The sequence below is a fragment of the Cricetulus griseus genome (genome assembly GCF_003668045.3).
Source record: "Cricetulus griseus strain 17A/GY chromosome 1 unlocalized genomic scaffold, alternate assembly CriGri-PICRH-1.0 chr1_1, whole genome shotgun sequence".
Taxonomy (NCBI): Eukaryota; Metazoa; Chordata; class Mammalia; order Rodentia; family Cricetidae; genus Cricetulus; species Cricetulus griseus.
The window spans coordinates 58,336,044-58,359,260 of NW_023276807.1; positions in this window are offsets into that span (position 1 = coordinate 58,336,044).

A 23,217-nucleotide genomic window follows, 5' to 3' on the forward strand; every position below is an offset into this window, starting at 1 on the left:
ATTGAGACAAGTCTTAACTACGTAGCCCTAGCTGGGCTGGAGCTTCCTAAAGCTGACCCCAGACTTGGGGCAACCCTTCTGCCTCTCCCTCCTGAGGTGCCTGGATTGCAGTAGAGCCATCATGTTCTACTCTGTGATTTATATCTCTGATATCATTTACAAGCCAGGTCGCCTCATTCATCACTTCATTTTGCTGTTATATTTAAACCTGTAACCTCCAAGGTCTAGGCAGGAATTCTAAATTCTGCAATCTCATTTGTCCCACAAATTCAGTAAATTCAAAGTTGATCTTTTGTTTGTTTGACATGGGGATCTTACGTAGTCCAGGTTGCCCCCAAACCTGCTCTGTAGCTGTGAATGACCTTGAATTTCCACCTTCCTGGTTTCAGTCCCCTGGTTTCAGTTCCCAGTGTGGAGATTGCAGGCCCCACTGAGTAGAACTCCAACAACACAGATCGCTACTGTTGCTTGCAGTGCTGGAGCCTGAAGCCAAGGCCTTGGACACGCTAATCAAGCACTTTCCCACTGATCCATATCCTCATCCCCAGGCTGGCCTTTTAAATCACTCCCCACCAATCTGCTTCTGGTCCTATACTCCCTACCTTTGTTCATGGCTCCTCTGTTATTCCTGCTGTCCTAGCTAGGAGTTGGATGTCATCAGACTATTTGCATATCCCATATCCAGCAAGACACCTCATCCTATTGATTCTCCTCCTTCACCCTATCTGATCTGCCCCTTTGTCTTGGTCTACTTCTATATAATTGACTGTAAATGGAGGCTTTTTGTCTGGCCCCATCCCATAGCCGTTTGCAAGTAATCAATCAGAAGTTTAATATTACTCATAAATCCTTGGCCCATGGCTCAGGCTTATTATTAGCTAGCTCTTACATTTAAATTAAACCATTTCTATTAATCTAAGTATTGCCACATGGCTGTGGCATTACCAGTCCACTGGCATGTTGTCCCTTGAGCAGCAGGATGGCGTCTCTCAGACTCTGCCCTTCTTCTCCTGTGTCTCTGCTTGGGTTTTCTGCCTGGCTCTATCCTGCCTTACCATAGGCCAAAGCAGCTTTATTTATCAACCAATGAAAGCAACACATACTTACAGCATACAGAAAGAAACCCCACATCATTGACCCAGTTGTCCATCATCCCTTATGCCTTCCGATGCAGGCTCCTCACTGAGGTCAGTCTTCTAAGTTACAACAGTGACCGCTTATGGCTTCTGTCAGGTGTTCTCCGTCTTATCTAAAAACCATCTTCTAGATTGACTGTTCAGGCCTTCTGCTGTTCTGGAAGGCTCTAGGTCTCTCAGGACTTCTGCTCTTTCGGCGCTTGCCTATTACTTTTTCCAGGAAAACTCCTGTCTTGGGGCTGGGTTGGCTGCCCACTTCTATGTCCACATGTACATCTGTCAGTCCTAACACATTGTGTTGCTTTTGCAAGGAGAGCAAGGACACTGTGCCTTGTACTTCTGTTACTTCAATCTTCAGCAGTCCTTGGCTTGTAGTAATTGCTCAGTGGGTGTTCATTGGGATGAGTGAGTAAAATGGACCCTTATGCCCACAGCCCATTCCCTCTCTGTAGTCTTTTCTCCTTCTGATTCTAAGATGAGCTTCCTCTGTCTGGGGGGGTATTGTGAGGTATCTAAGGGATGCCTGAGTGGTTGACCTGTGTTTACCGTCATTGCAAAAGGCAGTCTTTAGGAAGTAGCCTACCTTTGGAATGAGGCAGATGAAATGGGCCATGGAGGACTCCAAGGGTCAACTTCTGGCAGCAGCGTCAAGTGTGAGAAGGAACTGGGATGTCTCTTCCTCAGGAATTCTGGGGCACTTGAGATCACTTTGGTCCCTGGAATTCCTAGTAAAATGCTGCTGCTTGGAATGTAAACTTGGAATGTAAAAAATTAATAAAAAAGCAAAAAAACAAAAAAACAGTGTACTAAAACTTTTAGTCTGTTAGGGACCAGGCAGGGAGACACTGAGGGTAGATTAGGCCCAGTTGTCCTCTCTCTGTTCGCTCACCTTTGGCTGTCTTTATGCCTTTTTCAGGCTGTCCCTGAACTTGCTCTATAGACCGGGCTGGCCTTGAACTCACGGAGATCCACCTGCCTCTGCCCCACATGTTCGGGGATTAAAGGCGTGCGCCACCAACGCCCTTCATCTCAATATGCCCCTATCCACTGTGAGTCACCTCCCTCATGAGCCTTTGTGCATCACTCCATTGTGGAGGCAGGAGGGCTGTGCCACTCTCATGCAGACATGGAGACCCCCACGCAGCATGTGCCCACCAGTCTGTAGATTCTAAGTGGGAACAGAGGTAGGAGGAGCCTGGAACTGCTGGACTCGGGCAGCTAAAGCTGGTGAGAGGCTACTGCATTGAGTTGTAAATTCTGAATTGTGATGGAAACTGCTGACCACAAGCGCAGGCACAATGAGAAGGATGTCTGAGTCGTCCAGTCCTCCTTCTAGTGGGCCTAACTCACTGTGATGTCTCATTTTTCTCTAGTGGCCCTTTTAATGAGGTCCTGTTCAAGCCATAGCGATTGGCTTTCTGTTAAGTGTCCAAGATGCCCTACTTGCAGCAATTCCCCTTCTCCCGCAGTTGAGTGTGTTTCAGCCCAGGGACAGAGGCCCTGGCGGGGCTGACATCAGCAGGGGTAGAGAGTTGGACAGCTGGGCCCTGGCCATGCAACAGGGACATTGCGTACTCCCTGCACTGGATGGCATATCTCAAGTCCTTCTCCAGTTGGGAAGCAATGCTCTTTACATAGGAAGTGAGAAGGATTCAGGGCCTAAAGCACAAGGAGCAGTAATGGGAAACAGGAGAGAAGAAGCAGAACTCAATGAACAGTAGCTCAGAACCGCTTGGAGTGCCTGCTGTCTGCTCTATCCCCCCAAATAGCCTCTGTGACTGCCCAGGCCTCTACCTGTCTGACTGCTCCTGTGACGTGCTCAGGGACCACTGTGCAGTAGTTACCATCCCCACCGTTCCCTGATATCCTGCCTGCTCCTCCCTGCCTCCCTCCCACCCTCCATTATCCTAACACCCACCCCTTTTACGTTTGTAGAATTGCCATTCCTAGGATATCTGTGCTTGGTTAGCACTTCTCAAAGCCTAAAGGCCCTTGAGGAATTAAATATTAATTGGTGGATCTGACAGGCTGTGTCCTGACAGGAGGGTCCCCTAGAGGCCATACTGAATGCTTGTGCTTGGGCCTTCCTCTCCCAGTCCCTGATTTACCTTGGATTAGGCTTGACCATGGGATGCAGAGGGGATGAGGCCACGGCTCTGTCTTGAGGAAGGCCTTTTTTAAATGCCATCTCTGCACAAGGACTGGCGTTTCCTCGAGAGGAGGAAGAGGCTCTCAGTTGAGAATAAAGATGCCAGTGAGTTCTCTGCTCTCTCTAGCCTCTCTGGTGAATGCCCTTTGGAGGGGATCAGTCTGGCGACCTGGGGCTCCCAAGTCCAATTTCCTGTGTGTCATCATTGTTCAGGTTTCAGCAACTGTGGAAAGATTTGTAGCCAGAGGCCAAGGCCAGGGTACAGGGTGGGGGTGGGGTGGGTGAGGGGGCTGGTGGGAACCCTGTGAATTGAAGGGACGAGCCTCTATGGGACACACTGAATCTGAAAGTTCTCATGTCTCTGTTTCTCTCAATTTAATGATGCGGAAAAGACCAGCAGGGGAAGAGCAGGAAGCAGTCCCAGCCTCAGGTGTATCGGCCTGAGTGTCCTTGGGTAACCCTATCAGTCCTTAACCTGCTCACTGTGTCCCTTATCCCCAGTGGAAGTTCTGGTTTCCTTCTGATTCCCATGAGTCTGGATGTTTGTGACTCACAGGACCAGCTATGTAATTTACGTTGGCCAGTGCAAAATAGAAATGTGCAATTTCTTGTGAACAAATTAATAAAATAGTGCTGGAAGAGCAGTAAGCCAAAAAGGGGTCCATTGCAGATGCGCAAAACTAGCCCTGTTCCCCGATATTTGCTTCACAAAGGAAGGTTCTCTGGCTTGAAAACAACTCAAAATGAGAGCCTTTAGGCCTTGGTGGCAGGTGGTGGAGGGTTAGTCCTGCCTGAGGCTCTGAAATGGCACCTTGAGGGTTAGGAGTCACCAACTCCAGTTTCTTCCATATAAAACAACTTCCTGCACCTTTCTTTCTTCTGTGTGGAGAATAAAAAATGAGGTAAGGTGTGTGTGTGTGTGTGTGTGTGTGTGTGTGTGTGTGTGTGGCGCGCGTGCGCTGTGTGGTATGCATTGGTTATGTGGTAATGTGTGTAGTGTGTACATGGGTATGTGGTTTGTGAGTGTATATATATGTGTAAATATGGTGTGTGTGTCTGGTGTGGTATGTGTTGTGCATATGTGTGTTGAGCATGTGTTTATGTGTGTATTGTGTGTATGGTATGGTGTGTATGTATAGTGTATGTGGTGTGGTATGAGTGTTTTATGTGTATATATGGTGTGCGTATTGTGTGTGGTATTGTATATATGTACTTGCATGTGTTTGTACATGGTATGGCAGAGAACAAGCTGAAGAGAAGTGTTGGTTTTATATTAACCTCTGGCCAAACCCTGTTCCTTTCTGAGGCACTGAGTGCAACTGTGTGCTCTCGTTCCCATGACCCAGGGATGCAGGTACAGTTGCTTTCCTGCTTCTGCTTGCAGAGTTAGATGCCAGCCATCTGTCTCACTGAGGGCAGGGGAGATAAACACTGTAGCCCTGGGAGCTGAAAGCAGGGGTGGACATAACAGGCTTGTTATCAGCACCTGCTGGACAGCAAGTCCTCCCCCTGAGGCAAGGCACAGAGACAGAGGCCTGGATAGAGGAGACTCCTGGTGAGAAGCAGGAAGGGATGGGTTTCCAGATTGGCAGGTGACTAATGACAGTGAGAAATCAGTCCTCCACCGAGGCACTTAGAATCCAGAAATGTTAGCTGTAGGAGAGTGGAGGATATAGGGACCTCTAGGTTCCTGCCTTGCCTGCACTTATAGTCTAGTTGGGAGATGTACCTGCCTTCACTCCCTAGGGGGTTGGAGCCATGAGCTTGTCCCTGGCAGGGTTGGGCTCCTGGAAAGTGCTGAAGAAAGGTTGGCAACTTGGGAGTGCACTAGAAAAATCAATGGTCACAGAGTCACCAAGCTCTATAGAGTTCAGAAGGTAAGATTCAGAATGAGGCAAGGGAACTGATGGTTGGTTGAAGGTAGAGTTGCTGTTGTGGAAAAGGCTTGGGTTGTTGGGAGATGGAGAATGCAGGGCGGTGAGCAGCGCAAGGTAGGTATTGAGTGTGTGAGTGTTAGTGTTAGGATGATGTGGGGGCCCAGCTTTGGGGAGGTGTGTGGTTTGGGGGAAGCTTAACCTTCCTGAATCTCATTGTTCCAAATATGAGATTGAAGAAAAGATACCTCTGGCATTGTACAGATCACCTAAAATATTCTGCCAGCGCAGTGCCAGGCAGATAGTAAGTGCTCAGAAAGCAATGACAGCTGCCTAAGGTTAACTACAAAGACACAGTAGGAAGGCATATTTATATGCAAGGACTTTTGTTTCAGTTGAAAAAAATGGAGTTTATTTATGGAATAGAAGAGCTTAAAAAATTGTTTTTGACTTTCAAGCATTTTTCTTTTTTAAGACAGTGTCTCTCTATGTAGCCCTAGAAATCGCTTACTATGCAGACCAGGCTGGCCTTGAACTTGAGAACTTTCTGCCTCTGCCTTCTAAGTGCTGGAATTAAAGTCATGCATAGCCAAGCATCTGAGATTCCTGGCTGTCCTGTAACTCATTCTGTAGACCAGGCTGGCCTTGAGCTCACAGAGATCCTCTTGCCTCTGCCTCCCAAGTGCTGGGATAAAAGGCATGTATCGCCACCACCCAGCCATCCAAGCATCTAATTTTAAAAAAGCATTAATTTTGTGTGTGTGTGTGTGTGTGTGTGTGTGTGTGTGTGTGTGTGTGCGAGAGAGAGAGAGAGAGAGAGAGAGAGAGAGAGAGAGAGAGAGAGAGAGAGAGAGAGAGAAATGTTGTATGGAGCCAGATGGGCACTGATTTCCCTGGAGCTGGAGTTAGAGGTGGTTGTGAGCCACCTGATATGTGTATTTACTTAGATCTTTTGCAAGAGCAGTGAGTACTGAGCCAACTCTCCAGTCCCCTACCATCTTATTTTTTAAAAACTATTTTTACTAATTTAAAAAAGTTTCATAAGCACATACAATGTGTTTTGATCATATTCCCCCCTCCACACTCTAACTCCTTCCAGATCCACTCCTACCCATTTTCACTCTTCAAGATTTATGTCTTTTTTCTTTTTACCCACCAAGTCCATTTCTCATGGGTGTGGAGCCACCCACTGGAGTGTGCACTTACCAGGGACCATACCCTAAAAGAGCTTTCAATTTGTGTGTGTGTGTGTGTGTGTGTGTGTGTGTGTGTGTGTGTGTGTGTGTGTGTGCGCGCGCGCGCGCGCGCGCTCTCTCTCTAGCACACATGCATGTGCATGTTGGTACACATCTGTGATCCCAGCATTGGAGTAGCTGAGGCAGGAGGATTGAGAGTTCAAGACCAGTGTAAGCAATGAGATTTGTTGTTGTTGTAAGTTTTTGTTTGTTTTTGTTATTTTGAGACAGGGTTTCTCTGTGGCTTTGGAGGCTGTCCTGGGACTACTCTTGTAGAGGAGGCTGGTCTCAAACTCACAGAGATCCACCTGCCTCTGCCTCCTGAGTCCTGGGATTAAAGGCATGTGCAATAAGATTCTACCTCAAAACTAAAAATAAAGAATGGAGAAGAGGGCTGGAGAGATGGCTCAGAGGTTAAGAGCATCGGCTGCTCTTCCAGAGATCCTGAGTTCAGTTCCCAGCAACCACATGGTGTCTCACAACCATCCGTTATGAGATCTGGTTCCCTCTTCTGGTGTGCAGATGTACATGGAAGCAGAATGTTGTATACATAATAAATAAAATAAAATAAAATAAAATAAAGAATGGAGAAGAAAGACATCTCCAAGGCAGCTTTGCTTTGTGGAAAAGGAGGTAAGCACAGGACTCTGGGATTGTAGAATCCTGGAGAGTTACTCATTTGCTCCAACTGGTTCTGTCCAGCCAGTCATTAAACCTGAATTTTCATTGTTATTGTTCCCAGTGATGGGAACTGAAAATAGAGCCTTGCTTATGCTAGAGAAACATTCTGCCACTGAGCTCATCATTTTCACACTAGAATTGAAATGTAGTATTTTTTATGCCTACCTGTGTTGTGGTAATTTGAATGTAATTGACCCTCATATTCTCATAGGGAGTGGCACTATTAGGAGATGTGGCTTTGTTGGAGTGGGTATGGCCTTGTTGGAGGAAGTGTGTCACTGTGGGGGTGGGTTTTGAGGTTTCCTGTGCTCATGATACTCCCCAGTGTCTCAGTCGACTTCCTGTTGCCTGTAAGATGTAGGACTCTCAGCTACTTCTCCAGCGTCACAGATGCCTGCATGCCACCATGCTCCCCGCCATGGTGGGGATTAAACCTCCACAACTGTAAGCAAGCCACCCCAATTCAATGTTTTCTTTATGGGCTAGAGACATGGCTCAGCAGTTAGGAACACTGATTGCTCTTTCAGAGGACCCCTATTAAGTACCAATGCATAAGAAATATATATATATATATAAATATAATATATATATAAATTAAAATAAATAAATAAATTAAAATAAATAATAAAAATATATTATAATATATATATATATATATATATATATATATATATAATGTTTTCTTTATAAAAGTTGCCGTGGGCCATGGTGTCTCTTCACAGCAATAGAAACCCTAGTTGAGACATATACCATGGATTGTCTTCTGTGTGTATGTGCAAATGTTTAGGGTGTGCATGCTTGTACTGATGTAGGAGCTAGAGGTCTCCATCGTTGTTCACCAAGTGCTGTCCCCCTTGTGTTTCTGAGATGGTCTTTTGTTGGTCTGGTCGTTAATTAAGCCAGACTGAGTGTGCAGTGAGCTTCAGGGGTTTGCCTGTTTTTGGCTCTCCAGTGCTAGAATTCCAAACGTGTGACTTCACACCTAGCTCTTCTTAGTGGATCCTGGGGATGAAACTCAGGTCCTCATATTGACATGGCTAGCACTACCTACACATCTCTCCAGTCCTGTTGTACATTCCCCCCTTTGCTTTTAGATGTTAATACCATCTAAGTTTGGAGACAACCAAGAAAGCTTTTAGATTGGACAAACCAGGTAGTTGTTAGAAATCAAAGGGGCAAAACCCTGCAACTTGAGGGGAAGAAAAGTCGTAATTCAAGAAGTTGCCTGGGCTTTGGCTGGTGTTAAGTCCCAAGGTGTGAAATGTGCTGGTCTCAGGGGAAGTGTATGCAGAGGCAGGTGGAGTGTTTCTCTACAACCTTGCTCTTGTGAACTCTAATGCTGGGAGAGATATTTCTTTCCCTGGGACTCAACTGGTCTCCTTCCTAGAAGGGGACCTCGATATGAACATCAATATGTAAAATAGACAATTCTTTTAACCTGACTTTCCACTGCTGGGAGATAATCAGACAAGAAACCGCTTATGGATCTATTGGTGACTGTGGATTTAAAATGGAACACTAAGCAGTTATTAAGAACTATGGCTACACTTGTGTGCGTGGCTGCTGCTGGTTGCTCTCTGAATGCTAAAGGAGAAAGCAAGATGACCAAGTTGATGTTGATTACGCTTATATTTACATGTGCATGAAACCTCAGATGTGACCCACCCTGTCGCAGTGGCAGGCACCAGGGAAGAAATTATGAGCAGACGTCAGTGTTTAATGTTTTTACATCTTACCGATTTTGAGCAATGTAATGCTTACTATGAGAAAGCTGTATTTCAGACTTAGAATTCTTGAGAGTTTCTTTTTTTTTTTTTTCTGAGTTTGAAAGGAAACATAGTCAGCGAATGGCTTGAAAGGCAGCTGATTTAAGGGTAAATAGTGTGATGAAGAGGCACCATAGAAGCGATGCCCTGATGGCTGGCACAATTAAAATCAATATCAATTGTGAAAAAATGATTATATCTGCTGTGAATTACTTTAGGATGGTTTCGGTCAAGGCCCTTGCTTGTCATAAAGCCAAGTACATAAAATTAACACAGCTGTTGGCAGGAAGGTTTATACTGTCCCTCACTCTAGCTCCCTCTGGCTGTTCTGCTGTGTGTGTGTGTGTGTGTGTGTGTGTCTGTCTGTCTGTGTTTGTGTGTGTGTCTTTGTGTGTGTCTGTGTGTGTGTCTGTGTCTGTGTGTGTCTTTGTTTATGTGTGTCTGTGTCTCTGTATGTGTGTCTATGTGTGTATTTCTGTGTTTGTCTGTGTGTGTGTGTGTGTGTGTGTGTGTGTGTATGTTGCTCTTTTTAAAGTTGGAGTTGAGCAGGACCCAAGATTCAAGGTAAAGTTCAGTGACTACATCTGTCGGGAACGTACTTCAGGAGGGCAGTGCTGCACAGTGAGCTGGGATTCTGCTGGATCATGAGGGGTGCACCACTCTGGGTGAACTGGATTCTGCTGGATCATGGAGTGTGCACCACTCTGGTCTTTTGTTAGGTGGTTGTCTGGGAACAGCTTCAGAGCCCTTCACCCCACATACTAACAAGCAAATGTTTAACTGAGGACTTGGTTCCTGTCTCACAGAGCTTAGGACATGGAGGGAGGGAAAGAGAAGGCTGTTGCTCTCAGAAACTACGAAACCACCCCTGTTTCAGGCTTGGGCAGCCACTGGCAACTCCCACAGTAGGCTGGTAACCAACCTGTCCATTAGGAAAGCAAGAGTGGAGTTGGGGGAAGGGTTTGGTGGGGTGGCCGTGGTTAAGATGGGAGGTGCCTCACTCAAGGTGTGAGGAAATGGGGCTGTGCTTTCTGAGGGGAGAATGTGGTGCCTGAGAGACCTAGAATGTGTGAGATCAGTGTGAGACAGTGCTGTGTGGTAACAGAAAGCAGAGGTGAGGGCTTGGGGCTGCATCCTGCCTCTGTTGACTGGCTGTGTGGCTTTTGGTAGGTTACTTAATCCTGAAGCCCTAATTTCTTCTTTTAATGGGAAAACAAACAAAAAAGCAAGAGGAATAATTACAATTGACGATCCTGTAGGTGAAACACTTTGTGTAAACCCCACCCACTTAATAATGTTCCAGTTAGTGTGACAATGTTCACTGTACAGGAAAGGAAACTGAGACTCGGAGAAAGGCCAAGCCAGTGATAATGTTTAAGAGCTTCTTTTAGAAACAGCCTCTCTCCCAGCCTTGTCCTGAGGGATACCCCTCTTTCCCGTGCCCCCTTTCACTCTGTGTATGTTCTAGGACTCTCTGGTCTCTTCACTGGTGGGTGCACACATGGAGAAAGACAAGATTGATGGTCCATGTTCTTGACTAGGGTATTGTTATAAGACTAGAGAGAAGCAGAGTTGGGAGTCAGAGCGTGACAATGGCAGAGATGACCTGACAGTGTTGCTTCTAAAAATGTACAGCATTTGGGGTTGACAAATGGGGCTAAAGTTCATGGCTTGTGAACATGCCAGATCCTGGAGGACTCCCGTCTTGCCTTGGAGTGGGAGGAGAATGAGTGGGTGTACCAGAACTGAACAAAGGAATGTAGGTGCCCTGTAGACACACGTGGTTGAGGTCTCACTGAGAAGATGTGTAGGCAGCAGGGCCTTTGGGCATTAGAGACCTGAAAGGAAGGGAACAAAGCTGAAGACCCCAAAGTCCTTGGGTCTCTTGGAGTGTCATGTGTCAAACAGGCATCAGGAGTTTATTTTTACATTTTTTATAATTTAGAAGGATTTCAAACAGATCTTTATTTATATGTGTAAGGTGTTATGCCTCTATGTATGTCTGTGCATCATGCATGTAGTACCTGTGGAGTCCAGAAGACAGCATCAGATCCTCCAGAACTGGAATTAACAGTGTGAACCATCATGTGGGTGCTGGGAATCAAACCCAGGTCCTCTGGAAGAGCAGCCAGCACTCTTAACCACTGAACCATCTCTCCAGCCCCCATTCTCAGAGATTTTCATTTGTCACATGTTCCTTTTTCCTTACAGATGGCTATGAGCCATCATGTGGGTGCTGGGAATTGAACTCAGGACCCCTGGAATAGCAAACAGTGCTCTTAACCTCTGAGCCTCCTATGTTCTGTAAGTGAGAATCTCTTCATGGGGAGAATATAAACATCACTGCCTGTCTGAGACCATCCATGCATCATCCTCCTCCTCTTCCTCCTCTTCTTCTTCCTTCCTCCTCCTTCCCCTTTTAATTTGTCAACTCCCCACTGGAGGAGCAGAGGGAAAGGACAGAATGACAGCTCAAGAAATGGCCTCTTAGAAGCCCGTGCTAGAAGAGGGTGAACAACCCCCATGAGGGTGGATGGAAGGCATGTATGCATACATATAGGTGGATGTGCCTGTGGACTTCTTGTCAGTTTAGTGTGGTGTTTGACATCACACTGCTCTTACTGGGCTGGTGTGTGAGCTTCAGTTTTTCTCCTTAAACAGAGACAACAGTAACCCACAACAGCTGAGCCACAGTCTGGGGAGGCAGCAGGGAGAGTGGCTCGGTCGGGCTACCTCTGCTCATCTTGAACATGTGTCTGAGCAGTGCTCTGGATGGCAAGGTGCCTGCTCCCAACATGCCTGGGAACCAGTCAATCTGTTGAACCACCAGAGTCCACCTCTGCCAAGTCGTGTTTGCTGGCAAGGTCTACCTGACTGATGTCGTCTGGGCAGGTGAGATGGCAGGCAGCAGATGGGTAAGGTATTTTTAGAACACAGAGGGTGACGTATGTGACTTCCTAGGCCACATGCCTAGATTTGTGTTTATCAGACATATGCACAGACACTGAGTAGGACAAAGGAGACATTTCAATAGATGATGCCAGGAAAGGAAGGGGTCGCTTCCTGGTCCAGGTAGAGCACACAAGTTAAAGGCTCAGGCCTAGGAAACTGATTCTTGAAGGTGTCCCCTCCTCACAAAGTGTTTTGTAGTAATGTCTATTCTGTTATGGCTTGACTGGTTTGTCTGCATCAAAAGTCATGGTGGGGTTTTTGTTTTGTTTTGTTTTGTTTTTTGTTTTTAAACATGGGGTCTTACCACATAGTCCAGGCTGGCCTGGAACTTACCATGTAACCAGATTAGCCTGGACCTTAGTCTATTGCTGCTTTAGGTTCATCTCAGGGATTCTGCTATGGCAACAGTAAATGGCCAAGACACTACCTTACTTACTGTTCTTAGACTTGAATTCTGGCTATTCTTCTCAAACCTTTTCTTGCTATCTTTAGGCAATATTAGTGTCCTATGTGGCCTGCCTTGTTGCCTCTGTCACCACTGCTAACACACACTATTACAATCATCTGTTTCTTAAATGACACCAAGACCCCGGAGAAGCGCAGTCCTGTCTTATCCCAAATGTAACTGCTGTTTGTTGCGCCATACTTGGCAGGCAGTGGGTGTTCATAATGAATACATTATATAAATTTGTCAATTTAGTGACATCTTTCCTTCTCTTGGCCCTCACAAAGTACTCTAGGTTTGCATTAATTTCTTTTTAAATGACAATGAATCAAATTGCTTTTGTCTCAGGAGTTTTAATCCCCCACCGAGACCATTAGAGGTCTGGGGAATCGAAAAAGACAGGGATGCAAATCCCTTGGGTTAGAAGCTGCTGTCTCAGTTACCTGTTATTGGATGTGTGTGTATGTGTGTGTGTGGGTGGGTGGGTGGGTGGGTGACCAATAGCACAGCAAATGCAGAAGCTGGCACTGCTTAGGGCTGACCTGCCTTTGGCAGAAATGTTTGCTCAAGATAGCTTTGTGGCTGGGCCCCACCTTCACCCAAAGCTATGCCCATATTGTGTTACAGCAGCAAAAAGTCAGGGACAAGTAGGATCTCCTGGGGATGGGGTGATGTTTCAGCATGTCTTGTCTCCTCCTTCCTGGACTTGGTGAACTCTGATTGGGTTTGAAAGCCCATCCTGGTTTGTATGTATTTATTGATGAGTGCTCTTATATACACAAATTTATTTGCATACATACATGCTGATGTGTACTTTCTACCATACACACGCACACTGTGTATACATATTATATATACATTCATACTGGTGTGTGCTTCTTATATATACACATATTGGTATATAACTCTTAATCTCTTGGGACCTCATGGGGGATGTTCTATGGGTGTCCAAGGTGTTAGGGCAGATAGAGTGTTTCAGGGAAAGGTGTCTGCTACCCTAGGCCTACTCCCAGGACTCGTAAGACAGTTCTGTTCTAGTTGCTGAGCTAGAAGGCCATTCAAATAGACTCCTAGATAAATTGACTTGGTCTCTTTTATAGTTTTGACCTGGTACCACTCGGAGACAGTGGAAACTTTTAAGTGGTAGGGTTTAGTGGAAGCTCTTAGGTTATTGGCTGTATGTATCTGCTTTTTGTTGTTTTGTTTGTTTGTTTGAGACAGGGTCTCATATACCCCAGACTGGCCTCAAACTTAATACTTAGTTGAAACTGGCTTTGAGCTCCTGATCCACCTCCATCCACCTCTTAAGTGCTGGGGCAGCAGTTTATGTGCCACCATGCTCACTGGGAAGGGTGTGGGCTTTTGAAAACTTAAAAGCCTGTCCTCAGTGACACACCTCCTCCAATAAGGCCACAGTTCCTAATCCTTGCCAAATAGTTCCACTAGCTGGGGACCAAGTATTTAAATATGAGCTCATGTGACCCAGTCCTATTAACATCACCACACAAGGATAATGGAAATCCCAGCTCCTTCTTTCCTTTTCTGTGCTACAGCCATGGAAATGAGCCCCACACTCCCTCCTTACCATACTACACTGACTTGTCAAAGGCCCAAAGCAGGAGGGCCAACCTGCCACAGCCTGGAGCTTCCAAAACTGTGAGTCAAATTCTGAAATAAACTTTTCATTCAAAAAAGTGAAATATCTCAAGTATTTTGCTATTGGAATAGGAATCTGTCTGGAGATACAATATTTTTAGGAATAGGGACACAAATGGCAAGCAAGGTGAGAAAAGGGTCAAGAACCTGACTTAGGTGAAGACTCCTTGCTGTTAAAAGTCTGGAGCTTGATTTTGAAGCTTTCTAGGCCACCAGCCACTTGGGGATGGGGAGCAAGACCATGCCTGGATTTTCCTCTTTGCATCAACAAAATGAGAAAGCAGGGGCTCTGAGAACATGTTTCTTCAGAGGCTGAAATTACACACTTGTAGCAGCCAGGATGGCTATTTGCAGTAATAACTATCTTAGCATGGCTAGAAAAGCCTAGTAAATGTTGCCCTCGTTTGAAATTCTCCCCTGATCCCCTCCCCACCATCTCCCCAGTGCTGAACAGGCCGAGAGGCAGAGTGACTATTTTCTGTTTGTTTGTGTCTCCAGAGCCAAACTGTCTGGAACCACTGTCTGGAAGGCTTCTTCCCCAGCCCAGCAACTGTACCCAGCAATCAGGAGGCACCGTGTAACCATCTAGAAAACCCAGAGGGGTCATTAGTTGAGAGTAGGGAATGTCTTTGTTTGAACCTCTGATAGTCACTAGGAATCCAAAAACCAAAGGACGGCTTTGCCCTTTTATCTCCCAGGAGCACAAATGATGCAGGCGAGGACACAGAGCCCAGTCCGTTGCAGTGTGCATCATGGAGATTTTAACACTGCAGCCATCCACGCTGAACTGTAGAGATTCACTTGGTTCTTATGTAGAACAAGGGGCCCTGTGGGCTTCACATCGTACTGGGGACCCCCTTATGCAGCTGAGAGTGAGAACCATTGGCTTAAGTGGTGAGGGGCTTTCTGCTGGTCCTTTTGCCCATGGTGGCAGCTCTAGGAGGGGGAGAAACACTTCCATTCCCTCAGGGTTGCCCTGATCCTGTTTGTTTGTTCCCAACGAGCATCTCTCCATGCCATGTGTGTTTTGGAGAGGATATCACCCATAACACCCTAGAATTTCATATGATTCAATGGAAGCCAGTGATCTCTCCTGTACTTTGTGGGTAGCTTAAGGGATCAAAATGTCTTTACCACATGCACACTTGGTACCGTCAGGGGCCAGAAGAGGACACAGATTCCCTGGAACTGGAGTTACAAATAGTTATGAGCTACTATGTAGATGCTGTTGAACCTGGGGCCTCCAGCATCTGCCTTAAGAGAGTTTTGAGTGCAATGGTGGCCATGTAAGAGTTTACTTTCATTCAAATTTTCACACCTGAGTGTCACATGACCTGCTTTCCAGGCACAAAGGCTTGCTTGTCCATCCAGCCTTTGCTTCCAGTCTGGCTCTCCCTAGGCATTCTTTTGCTTCCCTGTGGCCACTTCTTCTTCTTCTTCTTCTTCTTCTTCTTCTTCTTCTTCTTCTTCTTCTTCTTCTTCTTCTTCTTCTTCTTCTTCTTCTATTAGTTCAAATTAGGAACAAGCTTGCTTCACATGTCAATCCCTTCTCCCTCTCCCTCTCCTCCCCCCAACATCCCACCTGCCCCTAACCATCCCCCTTCCACTCCCCAGTCAGGGTAAGGCCCTCAAAAGGGGCTCCCCAAAGTCTACCTGTGGCCACTTCTTACTCGTCAATCTCATTCTGTCTTTCTCTCTTTAAAATTTCCGTGCATATTTTTTTTTCTTTTTGCAGTGTGGGGGGTTTTGAGACAGGGTTTCTCTGTGGCTTTGGAGTCTGTCCTGGAACTAGCTCTTGTAGACCAGGCTGGTCTCAAACTCACAGAGATCCCCCTGCCTCTGCTTCCTGAGTGCTGGGATTAAAGGCATGTGCTACTACCGCCCAGCTTATGCATATCTTTTTAAAAACTTATTTTTTATTATTTTTAGTCGTGTGTAGCTGTGTGGGTGGGCAAACATGACTGTAGGAGATCTCAGCGGTCAGAGGTGTTGAATCCCCCCCCCCAGCTGGAGTTACAGTGGGTCATCTGAGAGAGTAGGGATTACTCTTAACCACCAAACCATCTCTCAGACCCCTTACCTGTCTCTTAACAGCCAGCCTGTGGGTCCTCTCATGTCCCCTTCCCCAGCTTTTCGGATATTGGCTCCTGGGCTATCCCTCCGTGTGATATCACCCAGCTGAAGACCTTTCAAACTGTCGCACAAGGTTTTGTGTTTTGTTTTTTCTCTTTGTACCCCTGGCTGTCCTGGAACTCTCTCTGTGGAGCAGGCTGGCCTTGAACTCAGAGAGATCCATTTGCCTCTGCCTCCTGATTGCTGGGATTAAAGGCATGCACCTGTCTGTAACACAAGTTTTGACTTCTAACCACAGTGTTAGGAACGAGGTCCTACCGGCCTTGTATAATTGGTGCACAGCCCCTACCTTTGTTCTCAGTGTGTGAATTCGTCCAATATGCCCTACCCCTACTGCCCAGCTTTGCTGTTGGGAGACCTGTCTCCGATGAACTTGGTGTTTGCACAACTCTAAGAGAAGGCTTAGCTTGGGTTCCTCTGGGTGGACTCTTTCCTACAGAGATGGTAGCTTTTCTTTTGGGGGACTTCTCTTAATGGCTCTCAATTTTCTCCTCCTGGGAACTTCAGATTTTCTCTCTCTCCCTATCAAAATGAAGCTTATTCTCCATGAAACACAATTGCTGTCTTTCCCAGGCTTATTTTATATTTCAGCAAGAAAAAAAATTAAGGAATTAATTTCTAACTGAAATTTCAGGTCATAGGGGAAATCAGAGGAAGAATTTGTGGGTGAGACAGTCTTCTCTATGGATGCTCTTCAAACATGGCCATGCATTCTGTTCTGTTCCCAGAGGGATGGGGGCAGGTAGGTAATATTTGCCCACTTTCTGAAGGCAGAGATTAAAAAGAGAAATGAAATCTTTCAAACTTGCTTTCTGTTTTGGCTCACCCTACACATCTCCCTGTAGGGTATCTACATGGGTGTGTGTGTTGGGGGGGGGGGTTCCCAGGGTTTGCAAAAGGTGGGAATCAAGACCATGGATCTGTTCATGGAAGTGCAACAGCAAAAGGCAAAGAGTAAGAATAAGGCAGCCAGATGGGAGAATGGGAGGCCCAGTCAGGTCCCCCTGGAGGTGTCAGAGGCAGATCAGAAGGGTGACAGCTGTCACTAAAGTGAGTCCACCACCAACTCTGGAAAGCCTGGGGAAAGTGGCAAGTGGGTCCTGCTGGGCAGAGCCAAGACCCACATCTGGCAGAGCTGGCCTTCTGGCTGACATGTGATCTGTAGTCTTTAGAGGCTGTGACTCCTGAGACCCAGGATCCATAAACAGTGGTTATTCTGGCCCTACACTGTGGCCAAGTACTTCCGGGTGATGTTAGCAACTGGCAGTTTGGGGTCGGGGTAGATAGAGCTGAAAATCACTACATGGAGTTCATCTTCAGGTTCCTTTTTGTTGTTGTTTTGAGACAGGGTCTCTCCATATAGTCCTGGCTGTCCTGAAACTCATTATGTAGACAAGGCTGGCCTCAAACTCACAGAAATCTGCCTGTCTCTGCCTACCAAGTGCTAAGTAAGAATAAAGGCATGTAACACCATACCTGGCTTTCATTTTCAGACTTCTAGTCAATATGCAATGACCCTTGGGCTGGCCATCAAGCTGTTTCTTTCTGCCTCATGACCTCTCCTCCAGAAGTGTATGCAGCCTTTGGCAGACCATCCATCGTGGCCCTCTCTGATAACTTCTTCCCACCTGGTAGCTATGAGCACTGTGTTTTTCCTCATCTCCTTCAGAGGCAGGGGACTTAGGATGACTGTCACATAGATCTTGTGTGGCTATGACAAATAGATGACTACTTGAAGAGAAAGGTCCATTTGGGTTCAGAATCTCAGACATTTCAGTCCCTTGTGGTGGAGATGGGATGGTGGAGTGGATCAGCCCAAGTCATGCTGGCCAAGGAGCAGAGAATATAGGATGCCTTCATTCGGGGGCTTTCTCCTTGTCTTCTTTTCATTCCTCTTGCAGTGTGGATTCCTCTTTTTTAAAAAAATTATTTAACTTTATTTTAAATGCATTGGTGTGAAGGTTCAGATCCCCTGGAACTGGAGTTATAGACAGTTGTGAGCTGCCATGTGGATGCTAGGAGTTGAACCTGGGTCCTCTGGAAGAACAGTCAGTCCTCTTAACTGCTGAGCTATCTCTCCAGCCCGGTGTTTCCTCTTTCATTAATTCTCTGTTGCTACCCAGGAGTGTACTAACTAATGTTCTAAGTGCTTCTCCGTGTGGTCATATTGACAGGCAGCATTAATCCTTGTAAGGAGAGTAGGCCACGGCCACAGAGAGAACGGTGGTTTTGTATGCAGCTTCTCATACATTGCTAGGCTCCCAAATTCCTTACTAGACTTTCATCTGTCATCCTAAGTCCTCCTCAGTCACCGAGTATGCCGTGCACACACCAGAGCCTCATGGGCAGGGTCACATTAGAGAATGGCAGAGGGGAGAGGTACATGGAATGAAGGGACAGCAGACACCTGCAGGAAAGTGTGGTGGTCATGAGGAACCGTAATGCCTACCTTCCAGTCAGTTTCTTCCTAAATCCTGATTCCCAACCTGCTGGGAGACTTGGCTGGATAAACATTTTTGAAACAATTCTGAATGGAAGGGGAATTTTTTTTTTTTGAGGCAGGTTTTCTCAGTGGCTTTGGAGGCTGTCCTGGAACTAGCTACTGTAGACAGACTGGTCTCGAACTCCCAGATATCCATCTGTCTCTGCCTCCCGAGTTCTGGGATTAAAGACATGCCCACAAACGCCCGCTTTTTCTTTTCTTTTTTTTTTGGTGGGGGGAAATTTTTGAAGTGAGCTGAACACAAAAGTGTAATGATCTTGAGGACATTTGTTTGTGCTATGGAGTCAACATAAATGGAGATTCTTCCAGAGCATCCAGGTTGCTATCACTGTGCCAATGAGAGGTGGGGACCACTTGCTGATCACTGTGTAATACCTATCCATGAGCATCTGGAGGATGGGGTTGGATGCCCCTGTCCACTGGACCTGTCCTGGGCTCCTGCCTAGTCTGAGTCTCCTCCTTACCCAGTCCCTGGTGCAGCCACACAGGAGCCCTTCATGCCCAAGAACTCAGCTGAATGTGTGAAAATCCAGGAATAGATTACGGACCTCTTTGTCTTTAGATCACAGGTCATGAGGTTTTTGTTTTTGTTTTTGATTTTTTTCTGTGGAGAGAAGAGGAATGATGGTAAAAATGACCAGAATGGGATAAGAAGCCAGGAAAACTTAAACAGAATGGGAACACCTTTAAGTTAAGTCCCTCCAAATTTCTTGGAGGGGTTCATAGGGTATGGACTTCTATAAACAGCCTGGGATGTGCCTAAAGAGTGTTTTGAATTTCTTAGGAGGAAAGGAAAGTGTTCTCTGGAGGCTCAAATGAATATCTCTCTCTCTCTCTCTCTCTCTCTCTCTCTCTCTCTCTCTCTCTCTCTCTCTCTCTCTCCTCCCTCATACTTTGTCAGATCCAACTTCTTCACACAGCACAAGGCTGCTGCTTCATAGACAATTCAGTCTTGCCTGGAGCTCCAGGTTCATGCTTGTTGGCAGGACCAGAGCCCGTTGGTTCCCATTCACTCTCCCACATGGTGCCAGATGGGCTGTGTATATTTGCAGCAGGTGTTCAGCAAACTTGCCCATTGCCATATTAGAGACTTCAATGCCGAGGCCAGGCAGCGCCTTTCCATGGAATGATCTCAGCTCTCTTCAGGGAAGGAAGGTGCTGGGGTCACAATTGGCAGGACTGTGTCTGTGTGTGACCTTGGTAGACAACGCATTCTTACCTTGGTTCCCAGCCATATCCCTTCCTGAATCTGTGGCTCCTGCTGCACATGCAGACTCTCCCATCTGTGCACAAATGCTCCCAATTCTGGGATGAAGCTTGGTCTGCCCAGGTGCAAACAAGTGCCGTGCCACTATTGTAGACATCCTCTTTTCCCTTTTAAGTTGTCTTTGAAATTAAATTAAAGCAGAATATTTGCACAGAGATTTTCCCCAGGGCCAGTTTAAATTCACCCAGCAGTCAGCACCTCATTTGATAGGATGCTCCTGTGACTGTTTCTGACTATTATTATTGTTGTTGTTATTATTATTATTATTATGAAAAAACGTAGAGACTGGGAATGTGGCTCATTTGGTAAAATGTTTGCCACAAAACCACAAGGAGCTGAGTTTGTATTCTCAGCACATAAATGTGGAGACGTGGCAGCAATGATCCTAGTGCTTGGGGCTGGGGGACAGAGACAGGCAAGATCCTTGGAGCTTGCTGGCCAGCCAGTCTAGCCAATCAGGGATCTTTAGGTTTAGTGAGAAACCATCTCAAAACTAGGGTAGAGGGCTGGCAGGTAAAGGTGCTTGCTGCCAAGCCTGACAGCCTGAGTTCGAGCCCTGGGACCCACTTAGTAGGAGACAGCTGACTCCTGAGAAGCTGTGCTGTTCTCTTCATATGCAATTCAGGGCATGTCACACCTCACTCCCAAACACACAAAACAAATGTGTGGAGATAGCCTATGTTGATTCCCAGTCTACACAGATGTATACATATGTGCAAAGAGAAAAATGTGTTTAATGAGGCCCTTTCCTCCCTTTCATCATAGGCCAGGGCTTCCTCGTCCATCATTAACTATTTAAGGCTTTCACAATGGTACCCCACCTTTTTGTTTTTCTTTTCTTTTTTAAGCATCTTAGATAGTCTCTCTGTGTATCCAGGAGACATTATATTTTTTGCTTCTAGGCAAGGGGAGATGCATGGGGTGAGAGGGTGTTGTCTCTGGCAAGCTTCTCTAACCACAGACCTAGGCTGGGTCAAGCTGAGGTCTCCTGACTCTCCCTCAGCTTTTAGGAAAGTGTCTTTGGAAAAGTTATGATTCAGGGGATGTGGAGGAATCAAAATACATTGTATGAGATTCTCAAAGAACTAACAAAAAAGGAAAAATTCTGATGGCAGGAGAGCTGCATTTTATTACCCTCATCCTCCCTGTTTCCCACACTTGTCCTCTCCCACTCAGCATCATCTGCCTAAAGCAAACGAAGTTGGTAACTTTGGTAGACCTTGCTACCCATTGACTGCATTCTAATTTTCTTCTCTCTCTGTCTCTCTCAATTCATATATATATATATATATATATTATATAATATATATATATATATATATGCATGCTTTGTTTGATTGAGACAGAATCTGCATAGCCCTGGCTATCCTGGAACTTTCTAGGTAGACCAGGCTGGCCTCGAACTCAGAGTTTCACCTGCCTCTGCTTCCCATATGCATGCCTGGCTCAGTCATGATTCTTGGCCAGATGTCTGTCACTCCCTAGTCATGGAACAGGTCCCTGGGAAGCTAGGGCAGTTGGATACTTGTATTTGTGGATAACTCTTATTTGTCTTATTTGATGTAGCAATACCCAAATCAGCAAATGAGGCTGCCACATTCTGGGGTCTGGGGTGATGGCTCAGCCAATAAAGCACTTGCCATGCCAGCATGAGGAGCTGAGTTTGATCTTGAGAACCCCCATGAAAAAGTCAGGCACAGAAACAAAAACAAAAAACAGCTGTGTGTGGTGGTGCAAGCTTTTAATCCCAGCACTTAAAAGGCAGATCACTGAGTTCTAGGACAAACCAGGATTACACAGAGAAACACGGTCTTGAAAACAAAACAAGTCAGGGCTGGAGAGATAGCTCGGTAGTTAAGAGCACTGGCTGTTCTTCCAGAGGACCTGGGTTCAATTCCCAGGACCCACATGGCATCTTACAACTGTCTGTAACTTCAATGCCAGGGGGTCTGACATCTTCACATCAATGCACATAAAATAAATTTAAATAAATTATTTTTTAAAAAGAAAACAAAACAAGTCACATATAACACCATGAACCCAGAAATATCTATGCTGGGGAGGGAAGCTGCTCTTGCAGACAGCCTAAATTCAGTTCCCAGAACATATGTCAGGTGGCTTACAACTGCCTGTAACTCCAGCTCCAGTGGGATGTGTGTGTGTGTGTGTGTGTGTGTGTGTGTGTGTGTGTGTGATTAAATATAAATACATAATATATAATTAAAATAAAAGATTTAAAAATTAGAGAATGATTAAGGAAGATATGATTGTGACCTCTGGCCTCCACACAGAGACATACATGCATGTGTGCCCCCTACACCTGTGTACAAGCATACGTGAACATACACACATGCAAAGATCACAGCATTCCAAATTGAATTTGAATTCCAGGTCAACAACTTAATTAAAAACTCTTGGACTAGGGACCAACAATAGTGGCTTGGGAAGTCTAGGTGATGCTGGCCTCCCGGAGGTTTCAAAACCTCCCTGGCCTATTGGATTAGCGAAGCCAAGGTTCAAGTAACTGAGGTGACGACAGAGCCAGAAGCCAGGAGGAAGGAAACGGAGCCAAGTCAGAAGATGAAGATTCTAGGGAATTGCTGTCAACACCATTGCTGTTTTCAGCTAGTCTTTATCTCCTGCAGGTGCAGCCTGTGCCTAAGGCTGGGCCAGCTTAATGGGCCAGAAGCAAAGTAGACAGGTTGAGAAGTATTGCAGATGTTTCAGGAGGTCATCCTGATCCCTTTGGAAGGACAACTCATGGGCTGTCACTTCTCCTGCCTTCCAAAGAATTAGTGTTCGTGCCTTTCCAAGAGAGCTCGCCTGGCTTAGACGTGACAGTATAGAACCAGAACTTACCCTAGGATAGCTTAGTCTCTCTACTACTGAGTGCAGCAATCTACTTTGCATGCTAGGAGTTCAGGGACCCATCAATACTATAGCTAGGCTGGGCGCATTCAGCTTGCTGACCAGTCCTGTCTTAGATGGCCCGAAGGGCCTCTCTATTACCTTGTATGCAGCATGTCCTCACAGAGTAGCTGAAACCCAGTGTCTTCTGTTGAACAGACAGCCACATCTTGCCACTCTCTTCTCTTGTCTTCGTTTGGCTTCCTGTTATTGTGGTAAAACACAGACCAGAGCCGGGCGCATGCCTTTAATCCCAGCACTCGGGAGGCGGAGGCAGGCAGATCTCTTGAGTTCGAGGCCAGCCTGGTCTCCAAAGTGAGTGGCAGGATAGGCTCCAAAGCTACACAGAGAAACCCTGTCTCGAAAAAAAAAAAAAAAAAAAAAAAAAAAAAAAAAAAAAAAAAGCAGACCAGAACAACTTGGGAGAGGAAACTCCAGTCTTACAACTCCCAGGTCTCATTCTTCAGTGAGGAAAGTCGGGGTAGGAACCGAGAAACAGAGACCACAAGAGAA